Source organism: Drosophila obscura, unplaced genomic scaffold, assembly GCF_018151105.1.
Source record: "Drosophila obscura isolate BZ-5 IFL unplaced genomic scaffold, ASM1815110v1 contig_208, whole genome shotgun sequence".
Taxonomy (NCBI): domain Eukaryota; kingdom Metazoa; phylum Arthropoda; class Insecta; order Diptera; family Drosophilidae; genus Drosophila; species Drosophila obscura.
The window spans coordinates 2,815,420-2,827,954 of NW_024542799.1; the positions used below are offsets into that span (position 1 = coordinate 2,815,420).

A 12,535-nucleotide genomic window follows, 5' to 3' on the forward strand; every position below is an offset into this window, starting at 1 on the left:
AAGAAACACTTAAAGTGAAATAACATTTAAGAACAAAAAAAAGAACATGAAGAGGCAGCAAAGTTCATGAACTCAAGAAAAGAGATGGAGCAAAATGTCTCTCGCTTCCACACAAGAGAGATGGAGGAGGAGCAAGCGCCCTGGCAACGGTGGCGTCAATTACATGGCAATGGAAATGCTGATGGAAATGGAAATGGAGATGGAGATGAAGATGAAGAGAGATGGTGCCAGAGATGGGCCATGGCTAGTTAGAAGCGTAGCCGGACAGGGACGGAGCTTAACTTTTAACCGCATGAAGCCATCAGCTGACCAAAAGTCGACATCGATGTCGATGTGCCACGGATGGTGGTGGTGGTGGTGGCCACTCGAGGCGCCAGACCAGACCAGACCAGAGGCCTCTGCCAGAGAGAGAGACCAAGTAATTAAAACGAAGCGAAGTCCGAGTCCGAGTCTTGGCCACCAAAGAAAATGGGAAAAACCTAACACTGAAATCCCAGCAGCAAGCACCAGCTCTCGGACATTGCTCATTTCGTCGTTTCGTAATTAATTAGTCTTAAAAGTTAAATAGCCCAAATGATTTTGGACAGGCTACAAAGAGCGCGCGCTTGGCTAATAGAAAACGTCAGGAATGCCAACGAAGGAGAGCACAGAGCACGGAGAGAGAGAGAGAACAAAGAGGGGGCTGCGGATGCTGCAACAACTGGGAATTCTCTCTGCAAATGAAGATAAGATACGTTCTTTGACAGGGGGCCGCCGCGTGACTGCAACAGCGACTGCAGCAGCAGCAGCAGCAGCAGAAGCAGAAGGAAACCTCGTATTTGTGTACATTTTTGTGCTGGGAAACTCCGACTCCACACAGCACAGCACAGACTCCAGCAAAAAGCCAGTTTAACTGTCAGTTTGTGTATCCATTGAAAATTGCTGGAAGAATTTATCTAATGCACAGCGTGTATCTGCCTGCTGCAACCTCTCTCTCTCTCTCCCCTCTTCTGTTCTGCCACTCCTGCCACTCTATCCCATATATTGATTGAGACAGAATTTATTGGCCAAGAGGCAGCAGCAGCAATATGGCTCCAGTCAATATCCGACTTTTTGACATTAAAAATGTTGTGCATATGTATATGTGTATGTATGTATCTATGTTTCTTACATGTACAATATGTATCTTTCATACAAGCACATGAAAAGCTGCTGCCATAAAGGCATAGGTCTGAGATGTAGGAAAATACCTTTCCATGGCCCTCTTCCTCGTTAGTAGAGAGAGCACTCGACTCTCACTACCCTCTTGTCCGTCCGCTTTCTGGCATATTTAAATATTTTGTTGCAACATGTTCTCAGCTGCCGCATACACATACACAAATTGGCAAAAATCAACTCACAAAATGCTAACAGCCATACCCACTCCTCCCTCCCTCCCTCCACCCACCATCTTCTCCTGCTTTCGCCCACATCAATAGCATATCAATTTCATTTGGCTTTTCATACCCGATATTCCCGCATATATTTGCCAATTTATTTTACACTTTTGGCCGGGTTTTTCATGTTGAAATTGCCATCCTGCTGCTGCTGCTGCTGCACACTTTAAGTGCTGCTGCTGCTGCCGCCGGTGCGCACCTGCAGTCCACAGAAAGAATTTAAATATACTAGTAGCTGGAAACTCAAAACTCCCACACCACCCAAATACGAAAAACCCCAAACTTTTCCCTGCATCGAGCATCGAGTGTGGATCGAAAGTGTGGATACCCTTGTGTTAGCCCCAAAGCCATTAACTTGTCCAACAAGCTGGAAATCGAATCTAGACCAAAAGTTGCAGTCGATTCAAAGTTCATGAGGATATCCCTATGCCCCTCTCTCTCGCTCTCACTCTTGCTCTCTTTGAAGAGCCAGAGAATGATTATGGATCCAATGGCCACTCTTAACGCATTTTCCTGGGGGGTGGCCAACTTGGTCAAGTGGCGGAGGCGGAGTCCGGGTTCGGGTTCTGCCCCGCCACATGCAAATTGCAACTGATTCAACATTCAAGTGGCCCCCAGGAGCAGCAGGCACACACACACACACACACCCACACACACAACTTTCAGAATTTTCAGAGAGAAGAAAAATTGCTGCCTAAGAGCTTTGGCCTCGTCCAGAGCAAGCTGTTGCTTTTGGCCTGGCCTGGCTTTGCCTGCCCTGGCCTGCATAATTTATGACCAAGTCTAGACCAAAGTGACAGCCAACCAAATCTCTAATTGTTCCCAAAAACAGAGAGGGAGAGGGAGAAAAGCGACAAAGCCATTTTTCGATGATGTCTTCTGGCATTTAATATTTTTCTATTTTTCCAAAACATTTCCCTCTGCCGCGTGTGTGTGTGCTGGCTGCAAATATTTGGCCAAGACAAATTGCAGTAAACAATTTGTAACAAAATTGCATGCGGTTCCTGCAGCATTTGAGTAGGTCCTGGTAGGCATCCCAGAGCTGCAATTACGGGTATGGCTGCCAAGTTTGAGAGCAGCCAGGGTCCAGGAGAAATTCAAAAGTTTATGATAAAATTATCAACTTAATTGCTGCCATGGGTAGGCTATCCTTAAGTGCCCCCAAGGAGGCCAAGGAGGACTAGGAGCCATATGAGGATCGGTGCCTGCATCGTCTCTCCTCACTGGATGCTGCAATCGACTCTTAAATGTTAGCAAACTTTTGAACTGGTTTCCTTTCAAGCGAAAGCAAAAGTTGTTGTCGCTGCGCGCTGGCATTGCATTTGCATGACGACAGCGTCAGCGTTAGCGTTAGCGTCGTCGTCTCCTGGCCAAATGCTTTCAAATTGGGTTAACGACACTTCAAGCCGAAAGGCGAAAAACTGCTGCACTTTCCACAGCATCAACGGCAGCGGCAGCGCCTGCAGCAGCAGCAGCAGCAACAGCAAGTGTCGCGCCATCATAGAAAGTGAAACTGCAACTGCAACAAAGTTACAGATACACCACACCACACACCACAACAACAATTACAGACGAGATTCGGTTTGGATTTGGTTTCGTTTCGATTTTGGCCAAAAGAAAGTGCAGCCAAAGTGGGTCTGTCTGCTGGCAGTAGGAGGAGCAGATCCAGAGATCCATGTCAATTAGAGCTGCAAAATGTTACCATTACCATCATCATCATTACGTATGCAAGATCTATAGAGGATACAGGTCGGTTAGATGGATCGGATTATGCAAACGATTGCCAGACACGAATGAATGGACATTTGGAATGAGGAAGATCTCTGCTGGCATTTGGCGTGCATTTCGATTGAAAATTGATTGCAAAATCTATAGAAATCAATCAAGATATGGTTGAAAGGAATGGGGAAACTAATCGTAAATCATTCAGAGTATTTTTTGGTAGTCAAAGCTTTTGAAACAGTTGCAGAGAGTTGCTAGAGAGCGATCTCTCTTCTGCTGCGCCTCGAGAACTCCCCTTTTGGAATGAAAAGAGAGCTAGAAACTTAGTTATATTATTGATTATAGAGTCTTCAGAAGCATCTTACTCTCTACACCTATATGGCAAATTTTCCTCTCTTTGCAGATTTATTCCCTTAGGAATTTATCATCTTTATTTTACGAGTATGCCAACCTTGCCATTTCTTTTCAAGTCAATTCCAAAATCTTTTCTTAACCTCATTAAAGTCTAATCCTTATCGCAACAATTTCTTTGCTTCTGCTTTCAATTTCTGGTAGTTTCCTCTGCCTATCCACTCTAGTATTTCGCCAATTTGTAGCCCCAATGCCACTCGTTTGATCTGCCGCATGTTAAGCGCGTAATTTGAGGCATTAGCAATTAACATTTTGCCTTTGCCAGGCATTTTGGCTTTTCAGCTAAGGAGTTTCATTAGGAGAGCTCTATGACTTCCTCTCTCTCTTCCTCTTCCTCTCCCTCTCTCTCTCTCTCTCTCTCTGAATCTCTGTATCTTTTTTTCTCTTTGAATCTTCAAAGTTGCATAATTAAGCGGCAAAACTGAGAAACGGAATTCAAATGGAAAGATGCATTGAGATGAAGAACCATAAAGCACTCCAAAGATACTTTACCGTTCTGTGTATTGCCCCAAGACCGATGATTGCATATTTCTTGCTGCAGATACATCAGATACATCAGGGGCAGGGGTGCGGAAAGGTTAGGCTGTTGCACGCACGCACGAGCACACACACACACACACAAATCGGAAAGCGGGAAACACTGAGGAATCGCTGGGAAAATGGCAAATGGAAATCAAATGAACTCAAACCGCCAGTTGCAAGGTGACTCCGTAGTGCAAGTCAAGGAACCCATAAGCTCGTTGACAATATGCTGCACACACACACACACACACACAAAGACATGAGAGTTGCAAGAGTCAAGAAGAGAGCTCAAAAGCCAGCGACATGCTAATTATGGTTATATTTATGTACAGTGCACAGTGCTATGCCCCGGAACTGTCTTCCACTCCAATGTCTGTGTGCGCTCCATGCTCCATGTGCAGTGGAGTGGCAGCGACTCCAGTTGCAGTTTGTGGATGCCGTTGCTTGCCCCCTCCCCAACGTTCACGACTTTGACAAGAACGCGGCCATCATAGGCCATTATCATGCGCCTCATCAGGCAGCAGGCAGGCAGGCAGCAGCCGATGGCCCCGACATCGTCTCCGTCTAACGCCAAAGTCATTAAACTCGCGTAGAGCAGCGCCTCACTCCACTCCACCCAAACTCCAATTCACCCCCCCCACTCCAGACTCCATCTGTTGTAGGCCCCAAAGCTCGACTAACGACTAATTTGCGCATATGACAGGGCGACATGCGAGTCGTTCTATGGCCCTGTCCCTGTCGCAATGTCAAAACATTGGCAGAGCTAACTCTGGGATCGCTATGTGCCTGCGCTTCTCAGCTCTTCCTGCCTTCCACCACTTTAAGCGGCCATAAACGCTCTCGACTAGGCCCATCAGAGCCATCAGAGGAGCAGCCGTCGGACGTTTATGGGCTTTAGATGATAAGAAATGTGCAATCGCTGCAGGGCCATTCCCGGCCACAAGAACAAATGCCAAAAGTGAAGAGGTTAGGCGACGTAGGCAAGAATAAACCATAAACAAACAAACAAAAAAAAAAACAAAAAACAAAAAAAGAAGCGAAAATGAAAGCGAAAACAATTGCACTTTAAAGTTGGCGAAATGCACAGAAATGCCCTACCCTGGGGGCGGCGTATGAGCAACAAACGAGGCGTTTGGCCAAACAAATCGCCCAATTTGTTGTTCAGTTTTCCATTTTTATTTTCCATGTTTTCCATATTTCCATATTTAATATATGCACTCCCCCAACAGCCATCTAGCCATCAGCTATCCAGCGGTTATGCACATTTGTGTTTCAACTAAATAATAATTGTGCGGCACGCAATGGGGGGGGGGGGAATATTGTTAAATCATTTAGTGAAGAGTGTAGAAAAATCAGTGGGGTCGGGGAGAGCGAAAAGCTTGGAGGGTAAAGAACGGACAGGAGCAGCACTCGCTTAATTGTTAGGTACAAATCATCACGTGTCCAGGGTGCAAGTTGTAGGCGTTGCCAAAAAAATGCCAAGACATGGCATAAATTTAAGAAATACTGACCCTCAAGGAAGATAAAACAGAAGCAGGACACACTTGAAGATATTAAGAGTTAGTTAGACTGAATACAGTATTAGATTTAGAGATTCTTCCTATAATTATCATTAATTGGGACTAATCCCATGCAGAAACCCTCTGTTACAAAACCCTATACATATATCCATTCATTCCATATTTCACTACACTTCAATCTTTCATTTACTGCCCATAAAAAGTATGCAACATTCAATGGCAACCAATTTTCATACCTTAAAAGTTTTCCACCAACAAAACAGCAAACACCATTCCGTGCAGTCTCCTCCTTCGGGTGAAGAGTTTCGCCAAACAGTTAAGCTTAAAGCGAGCAGCGGACATCTGGCATTAGGATGGTTATTGAAGGGGTTTCCAAGGGCTACAGCACAGTGTCGAAATGGTGGGACAGGTGGCTGGAATGGTGGACAGGTGGCTAGTGGCAGGTGCGGGCCTGCGATGATGACGATGCCAATGCACCTTCAGGGCTTAGACTCTAATTAAACACGACAGTGAAAATGTGCCCGCTCTCCACTGCCATTGACACGTGTGTGCGGCAGCAACAATAGCAATGGGGTAACGCCAACGCGAATGGGTAGCGAATGGGTTGGGGAGAACGCGAACCGAACAATAGCCAGAGTCAGAGCCAGCACCATGTCCAAGCGGATGCAGTGCAGCCGATAGGCCGTTAACTCATATACGGGAGTACGTGGCAGCAACGCGAAAAAAAGGCAACAAAAACAAAAATCTGCTTCTGGTGATTTCCTGTTTGCCACCGAGGCCTTCCACTCCTTCCCCTCCTTTCACGCACGTGATTTATGTGCGTGGGTGCGCATTTTAACGCCAAGGATTCTGGTGCCTACAGCCTGGTGCCGGCTCCTCGTCCTCGCCCACACACACACACACACACACAATGGAGGAGGAGAAGGATGGGGCCGTTGCTGGACGAAGCTATTCGTTGGTTGAATGCCACACAGCACAAATTCTGATGGCAACTTTATTGAAAATCGCATATTTTATGTGTGAGGGAGGCAGTATATACTGCTGGCACTCGGTGCTTGGGCAATTCAATCAGGATATAATTTTATGCGTAACTTAAACACAGAGGATATGTTAATATGGCCGGGCAGCAGGACACACACAGGACATGGGACATGGGACACGGAATACGGGGAAAAATCGTCGCACTTTACGCTTGAAATAACAAAATGTAGTTGTATGTGTAAATACCGTTTGGGGGCATATGGTGTGTGTATGTGTGTGTGTGTGTGTGTTTATCCTGCTGCGTGCGTGCATTTGTGTGTGTGTTTGTTTGCGTGATTAATTAATTGTATTTAAAGGATAATTGCCTCTAGCTTTCATTTGATTAAATTTCCATAGCAACTCTCTGTCTGCTATGGACAGAGGCAGACAGAGAGCGAAGAGCAGCATAATAAACCTCGGGTCAATGCTCAGGACAGGTGGCTTCCTGGCAACAGATTACCCGAACAGATCCACGCCCAAAACATGCATTCTCTTCACTTAAATAATAAATTTAAGTGAATTTAAAGCACGCACAGAAAACTGTTTAAGCGCTCAAAAGTAGGCCAACCAGTCGAGGGAAAACTCCTGTGAAAATATTTAACTGAATTTTTATTATTATTTATCCATAAATAATCGAACCATCTGTCTATCTATCCATCTATCTCTCTATCTGTCAAACCATTTATCTGTAGGGATATCTATCCATCTATTTATACGTACATATGTACATATATCTTTCCATCTATCTCCCATCACGGATCGTATAATGATTATGAAATAAAAAATGAATAATTTATAAATTCTTCTTTTTTTTTGCACAAAGTTGACTTTTAACAACATTTTTAGCAATTGATTAATTGAATCCACACAGCGATGATATTCCATCAATTGTTAGCCACAATTTTTTATTTATATTTTTTGCTGCTGGCTTTCTTTTTTCAATAATATTAATTTTTGCCACATTAATGTGAGGGGCTAATATGCGCAAATTAAATGCTGTTGATGCTATTTCTGTTACGTGACTGTTGGGTTGGTTGGTTGGTTGGGTGACTGTTTGGCATGTGATGCTTTAATTATGGCCATTTTTTTCTATGACCACAAGATAGATTTGTTCGTTAACACGCCGAGAAGTTGACGTGTCAACTGTCTGGCTAACGGAGCACTCCACGACCCGGGCCCGCTCCACCAAAACCTTCTGTTGCCACCACTGCGTGCCATTTCCTGTTCCTGCATAATCGATGGCAGACGGGCCACACATTTTTTTCCTCTGGCCAACACGCACAAAAACAGGCAACAGAGAGAGAGAGAGAGAGAGAGAGAGTGAGAGGCGACAGACCGGGCCAAAACTTTTATGAAACAAAATACGTAAATCTCTTTAGTTGGCTAATAATTATGACATTAAGCGGCGATGTGGCTTGAATTTTAATTGGCATTCCACTGACTTTTGTATTTGTTATGGCAGCATTATCGCTGTTATACCCCTCTCTGCTCCTGCTGCTATTTTTATGTTTATTAATAAATAATATACAAATTGTTTCTTGCCCTCAACAGGGGCCGGGTGTCTTTGGCTAATTGGGGGCGAGAGATTACCACAGCTTTACATGTGTTTTGGCGGAGGGGTTCAACAATGATTGTGGGTTGACAGAAGCTCTAAAATGTTTCACATACAAAAAAAGAACAGCGAAAGGTTATATGTCCAAGTTCATATCTGAAACGATTTATCTATCTATCTTTGGGTTCCAATCCACATCAAAAGATAATCCCAGTATGAGAGCTCTAGTTTCTGCTCAATTTCCCATCAAGCCATGCCTTGACCCAAATCGTTGGGGTTGCATAAGGTCCCCCCCATTAACCAACTCCAAACGAACATGTAAATTAAGGTTAACACTAATTCACATTTCGATTTGCACTTTTCAAGTGCCGTAACGCCCATAAAAATTACGATATGACGATGTCTACTATGGGCCGCCACAAAGAGACGCACGCAAAAAAAAACACACACACACACAGAAAAACCGTTCCAAAAATCACAAATTGACCGCAATCTGTTTTAGCTCAAGTTGATGCCGAAAAACATGTCTCTCCACTCTTCCCTACACTTAACACTCTTCCCCTGAATATACCCCTACACTCTTTTCCCCCTACTTCACATCACAATTCCACTTTTTTTATGACCACATGAAAATTAAATTAAAGCTCTGTGAAAATTAAGGTTTTTTTCTTTCCTGTTGGCCATCTTTCCGTCTGCGTCTTAGATAAGCGATTCGCTTTGTTTGCCCTTCACACGCATGAATCCGTCAAAAGACTTGGCCAAATGCATTTAAAAAGGGCGGAAGAAAGGGTGTCTTCTAAAGGCGAAGCTTCAGATACCCTTTCAGCTCAATCTAAGCTGTGAAATGTCTTCGAAATTAAAGATCCATTTTCTTGAGTGGAAACTGCAAAAGCCAAATCATGATAGAGAGTATCTAAAATCGGGTAACAACAATTCAGAGAGCACTAAAGAAACAACGAAATTGGTAACAACATCATTGGCCATTTCCGTGCGATTGTCTCTTGCTACTGTTGCTGGTGGCTTCTGCTGATAGCCATCTAAGCCAAAATGTTGCAATGCCAGCAGTTACAGCAGCAGCAGCAGCAGCAGCATTAACATTAACAACAAAAGCAACCACTATGGCAAACAACACAGTGACAACAACTGAATAAAGTTATTAGCGCATTTATCCGAGGCAACGGACGTGGCACACTCCCAACCCTCCTACCATGCCCACGTCTCGCCCAACAGCAACAGCAAAAACAACAACAACAACTGTGAATGCAATTTCCATTTTAATTACCTTCAAAAGGCAGCAGTACAGCAGGCTAGAGGCAGACGCTCGGCAGACATTTGGCCAAATGACGCCAGCAGTGGTGGTGGCGCATGCGTCGTGATGCATAGTAACAACTGCAGCAGCAGCAGCAGCAGCAGCGGCAGCCACAGTCCAGGCAACACCAACGACAGTAGCTGCCTCAACCAGCTCAACAATGGCAGAAACAACAAAAGCAACAGCAAACAAAAAAAACTGCAAAATTAGTCACACATTTCGTGCATCGTTTAAAATACAAATGCACATGACGAGGGGCAAAAGGAAACTTTTGAAATTACCTTTACTTTTGACGACTTTTTTTCAACCCAAAATGAAGAATTTACATTGCAAAATTTAGACTTGGGATACAGTTCAGAGCAGATTTAATTTTATATAAGGATTCAACAAAGAGAAATTTTGGTTTAATCCTAGACTTATTTTCCTATTCCCAACAACTATTCAACCCACCCTCGCACGTACACATGCAGTCGCACTACAACTTGTCGTTCGTCGTGATATTAAAAATTCGAATTAAAATTCGACTTTGCTTTTGCTTTCGTTGTCTTTTTTTCTGTTTTTGTTTTGCTTATCTCTTCCCCCTCCCTTGTTGTTGTTTCGCTCCCTAGTTATGGTTGCTGATGTTGTTGTTGTTGTTGCTATTATTATTACTGGGAGACACTTGTCGTTAGCTACCTTTTGCTCTGCTTCTCTCTCTCGCTCACGTGTTGTTGCTCTGCCACTGCTTTTGCTCACTTTTTCTGTGCATTTTCTGCATAAATATTTCAACACTTTCGCTTTTGTTTTGTGTCACACACACACACGGATAAAATTGTTTTAATTATTCCCAACGTGAGTGCTGAGCGACCTCTTCATCACCGCTCCCCTCCCCCCACCCACTGCACAATGTAGTTGCTGTGCATTTTAATTGCATTTTTATTTAATTTTCCCCCCTCTATTTTCTGCATCTAATTTGTCGTCATCTTTTGCATTGTCTCTCATTCGCATTGTTGTAAATTTTGTAATATTTTTTTGGAATTTTCGCACTCACGAATTCCCACGCACATTTTTCGCAGATATATTGTTGCTATTTTAATGCCTTTTATTTTTGTTATTTTCGTTGGTTTGCGTAATTGACAACAACAACAACAAAATCAAAACAAATAATAAACATAATTTCATCATTTTCATTGCAATTGTCTTTGTATTACAGTTACTCGTAGACGTCATGAAGACTTTTTGTGCCTTTTGTCAGAATTAATTCATGCAAATTATAACAGTTCATTGAACGAACGATAGAGAGGTAAGTTGCATCATTTGCCGAGAGATACTCGCATTACATCATTAGCATTTTGAAGTAGAATGGAATATAATGATTATTGCATGATGGAATGGAGAGCAAGAATAGAATTTTGCTTAAATTAGTGGGAAATCATCAGAATTGGAATTGGCATAGAAGCTGGGAAAATAATTGTAGGCAATACAGTAGGAGTCACCAAAGGTTGAGTCTAACCAAAAAAAATGCAATTAGTATAATTACTAGATTAGGTATTGGGTTTCTGTGGGTTTTCGTAGAAGGAAAGGTGGGAGCCCTTGCTGCAATTCTCTGACAAATACCCAACTACCCGTACTTGTACCTTCCGCTCCACATCACGTATCAGATATGTACATATGTATGTTTCTCGACAGACCACACGCTCATCCGCTCTGTTTTGTGTTCCACCCCGAGACCTTCCTCGCCAGTCAGACCATCAATCGCTATGCGGCTTCCGTTGCGTCTGCGCAATTCTACGAGTAGTGACCCAATTTCGAATTGATTTCCAAATCCATTCATTGTTTGCCTGTTGCCGATTGTGTCTGTTAATTTATAGACGCCAGACTTCATACAGTGGGCGGTAGTGCTTTCGATTTGCATACAATATACACATCTAAAGATATACCGATTCGTACATATTTCACATGATTTTTTTTGGTTGTCTTCTTTTGTGATTTTTGTTGTTTCTCTACGCTGATCTGTAAGCGGCTTTAATTTTACATTTTGGCAATTATCGAAACGTTTAATTGGCCATTTCAGAGCCGCTTAAAAGTTTGAACTTCACGATGAAAGATCAATCGGTGGCACAAATAAAGCAAACAATTTCATCATTAATATTGACTGACGCCGATGACACCCACAACAATGTCCGATTACACAACAATATGCAAACAAACACACACACACACACAAAATTTAATTAATAAGAGATCAAAAACAACAGCAGAAACCACAACAGAAGCGAGATAAAAAAAACACAGTGCCAGGCGATATAATAAATTAATTAAAGCGATATCAAAAGGGGAATGCGCCGAAAGGAATGGACTGGAGAATCATCAGCGAGAGCCCGCGAATTTTCAATGGTTCTACTGCTCCTCTCCCACCATATTTTTAGCATACTTCTCGCTACCCCCAGCCGCACTCTTTTGCACTCGAATGCTCGCCAAGTAACAGTAACAAATAATTAGCTTGTAAACTAAAAGTCATCATTAATAATGATTACCGCTGGGGATCTTTTGGATTCTGGAGTTTAGAGATGGACATGGGCTGCATTTCGTGCGGGATTCGTGCTTGCAAATGAAAGCGCTGAGCACATTCGGTCTCCCAGATTCCATCGTGCCTTGGAAAGCTTTGCACGAGAGCATCTCTACGTAGTCTGCTCTCTCCGCAACAGCCTTTGGCTGTGCCCCTCCTCACCCCATTCTTCTGCTCTCGTTCTTCTGTTTTTGCTTCTTGTGTGTGTGTGTGTGTGTGTGTGTGGGGGTGCCTGGCAGATGCCGGCATAAACGTCAACATAATTAAGTGAGCGACTGCTTCTGCTTCTTTTCCTCCTCCACCTACTTCTTATACTAGCTCCTCCCACCACTTTTTCTTCAGTCATCGACTTTTTGTACGCTTCTGCGATTTATTTCGCATTAACGTTAAATATTGCTTCCTAATTAACCGCAGCCAGCGGCCGCGTGGTGAGGGGGTGGAGAGAGAAACTTCTCTAAACGAGGCGCTATAATGACGACCGATACAGTGTATGGGGCGGAGTGTCTATGTATTGGC

At 43.5% G+C, this 12,535-nt stretch overlaps 1 protein-coding gene across 1 annotated transcript in view; it reads right to left on the reverse strand.

The window, feature by feature from the left end:
- The window catches only part of LOC111080807 (mucin-5AC), a 33,203-nt gene extending 23,602 nt beyond the window's left edge, over positions 1–9,601 (reverse strand). The window contains exon 1 of the mRNA XM_041594077.1: positions 9,445–9,601. The gene's annotated coding sequence lies outside the window, so the exon portion shown is untranslated. The remainder of the gene's footprint in view (positions 1–9,444) is intronic.
- Between the last annotated feature and the right edge of the window lie 2,934 nt (positions 9,602–12,535).